Below are 3,742 nucleotides of genomic sequence, written 5' to 3' on the forward strand. Positions count from 1 at the left end.
TTATGTTATAATTATGTTATATTATAATAGTCTTATTTAAATCTTGATCCGCATTTGAAAGAAATTTAAGAAATTGGTGATTTTGGAATTCATCTCGTTTAGATAAAAACTCAATTATTTGATTGAAAAATTAATTATTATGTTGAAAATGTAACTATTTTGTAAAAAACTCCTCTTTTCTATAAAAAATGCAACTACTTTGTTAAAATTTTTATTTCTTTTATTTGAAGGTTCATCTCTTTCGTTGAAAATACATTTTTGAAGCTGAGAATTAATCTATACCATTTTTGGTTAAAAGATCATGTATTTTGTTAACAATTCGTCTTTCTTTGTAAAAATTAAATTGCTTTATGGAAAATTTATACTTTTTGATTAAAAATTACATTTTTCGGTTGAATTATCAACTGTAAATATTTTTTCTTTGCAAAGTCGTTTTGTTGTAAATACAACTATATTGTTAAAAATTAAAATCATAATTTTTGGGTGGAAAATTCGATTATTCACTAAAAGTTGAACTACTTAGTAAAAAAATTAATTTTTTCTTATCAAGGATTCATAATTATAGTGGAAAATTAAACTATTTGCCTTTAAATTAGGTTAAAAATTCAGCTTTTTTGTAGATAATACTCTTTTTGACTTTAAAATTTAAAAATTTCTTAAAATTCAATTGACCTTTTTTAGTAGAAATTTAATCTTTTTGGTTGAGAATTTATCATTTTTGGTCAAAAATACAATTTTTTGGTTAAAATATGAACTGTACATTTTCTTGGGCTTAAAAGTCGCTTATTTCACTAAGAGTTGAACTACTTTGTAAAAAAATACGTTTTTTTTAACAAGGTTTTATAATTATGGTTGAAAATTTAACTCTTTGATTGAAAACTCATATTTTTCGTTTAAGAAATTCAACTTTTTGTAGATAATTCTTCTTCTTGACATTAAAATTAAATAATTTCGTTGAAAATTCATGTATTTTGTTTAAAGTTTGTCTTTTTTTGTAGATCATTAATTTCCTTGGTCGAAAATTCATCTGATTGGTTGACAATTCAACAACTTTGTTTAAAATAAATTTTTTCCGTTAAAAATTATTTATCTTTATCTGAAAATGTAACTATTATAGGATTGATTAAAAATTAATCGTATATATTGGTTAAGTTTGAAAATCGTTTTTTTTATAGAACATTAATCTTCTTGGTCAAAAATTCACCTGTTCCCTTGAAAATTTAACAATTTTATTGAAATTTCGTTTTTTTTCCTTGTTCAATTCATTTTTTTATCACAGCTTTTATCTGAATTTTTGGTTAAACTTTATCCTGTAAATTGTATTAGTTAAAACACCAATTATTTGTTAGAAAATTAATTTATTTGTTTTCGATTATGACTTAAAATATTATTTCAGTATAAAAAATGTTTATTTTTAACCGAAACAAACTGAAATTTCTTAATTAAAAAAGGAAATTTCGTTAATTATCAGCAATATTTGAGCGTTCATTTAAAACAATCTATTACGAACAACTGTTAAAAACTATACAAATTTGAACATAATGGTTCGAAACAGAAAGCCTTGAATTGTTAAATTTGCAATGAGCTAAATTTTAAGTTTAAACGCTACAGATTTAATTTAAAAAAAGATTCAGAATTAATTTAAAACTTGAAATTATTTCAAATAATTTGAAACACAATTAGAATTTTGCAGATTAAAAAAAAAGCTTTTTGAGGATTGTACTGTATTTGAAAAGAATAACAAAAATTGTTGTGTTTGCTAAGAACATTGAAATTGATTTTTTATTTTGACAAATAAATTTTAAGTGAGTATTTGAAAACATTTTGAAAATTAAAAAAAAAGAATCCGAAAGATTTTAAGAAATTTTTTTTATTTTGCAGTTTTTTTAATTTTAGGAAAAAATCTAATTAACAAAATATATCAATTTTCAACCCAAAATTTTACTTCTTAGCAAATTAAATTAATTCTCTATCAAATAATTGGTGTTTTAACTAATACAGTGTACTGGATAAAGTTTCAAACAAAAATTGAATAGTTCAATTTCCAGATAAAAAGATTAATTTTTAATCAATCCTAGAATAGTTACATTTGCAGATAAAAAAATAATTTTTAATCGAAAAAATAAATTTGTAATAAAGTTGTTAAATTCTCAACCAATAACATGAATTTTCGATCAAGAAAATTAATTATCTACAAAAAGTTGATTTTTCTCAGCCAAAAATATGAGTTTTCAATCAAAGAGTTAAACTTTCAACCAAATAGTTAAATTTTTAACCATAATTATAAAACCTTGTTGAAAATGACAGTATTTTTTTTTTACAAAGTAATTCAACTCTTAGTGAAATAATCGACTTTTAAGCCCAATAAGATGTACAGTTAATATTTCAACCAAACAATTGCATTTTTGACCAAAAATGATACATTTTCAACCAAAAAGATTAAATTTCTATCAAGCAAGGTCAATTTCCAACGAAATATTTGAACTTTCAACAAAATTATTTAATTTTAAAGTCAAAAAGTGTATCATCTACAAAAAGCTGAATCTTTAATCCAAAAATATGATTTGTCAACCAAAATTTTAATTTTCGGCCATATAGTTTAACTTTCTATCAAATTGTTGACTTTTAACGCCCAAAGATGCAATTTTAACAAAACATTTAATTTGAAGGTAAAGAGTTGAATTTTCAAGTATAATTATGAATCCTTAATAAGAAAAAATTAATTTTTTTACTAAGTACTTCAAATGCAAGTGAAAGTTAAACTATTTGGTCGACAATTAAAATTTTGGATGAAAAATCATATTTTTGGGTTAAAAATTCAGCTTTTTTGTAGATGGTACTCTTTTTGACTTTAAAATTAAATAATTTTGTTGAAAGTTCATATATTTTGTTGGACATTGACCTTGCTTGGTAAAAATTTAATCTTTTTGGTTGAAAATGTATCATTTTTGGTCAAAAATGCAATTGTTTGGTTGAAATATAAACTGCACATCTTCTTGGGCTTAAAAGTCGATTATATCACTAAAAGTTGAATTACTTTGTAAAAAAAATACTGTTATTTTCATCAAGGTTTTATAATTATGGTTAAAAATTTAACTATTTGGTTGAAAGTTTAACTCTTTGATTGAAAATTCATGTATTTTGTTTGAAATTTGTTTTTTTTTTGTAGATCATTAATTTTCTTGGTCGAAAATTCATGTTATTGGTTGAGAATTTAACAACTTTATTGAAAATTTATTTTTTTGATAAAAAAAATTTTTTTATCTGAAAATGTAACTATTCTAGGATTGATTAAAAATTAATCGTTTTTATCTGGAAATTGAACTATTCAATTTTTGTTTAAAACTTTATCCAGTACATTGAATTAGTTACAACACCAATTATTTGATAGAAAATTAATTTAATTTGTTAAAAAGTAAACTTTTGGGTTGAAAATTTATATATTTTGTTAATTAAATTTTTTTCCTAACATTAAAAAAACTGCAAAATAAAAAACTTTCCTTAAAATCTTCCGGATACTTTTTTTAAAATTTTTTAAATGTTTTGAAATACTCACTTAAAATTTATTTGTCAAAATAAAAAATCATTTTCAATGTTCTTAGCAATCACAACAATTTTTGTTATTCTTTTCAAATACTGTGCAATTCTCAAAAAGCTTTTTTTTAATCTGCAAAATTCTAATTGTGTTTCAAATTATTTGAAATAATTTCAAGTTTTAAATTAATTCTGAATCTTTTTTTAA

This window comes from Belonocnema kinseyi, chromosome 2 (genome assembly GCF_010883055.1).
Source record: "Belonocnema kinseyi isolate 2016_QV_RU_SX_M_011 chromosome 2, B_treatae_v1, whole genome shotgun sequence".
NCBI lineage: Eukaryota > Metazoa > Arthropoda > Insecta > Hymenoptera > Cynipidae > Belonocnema > Belonocnema kinseyi.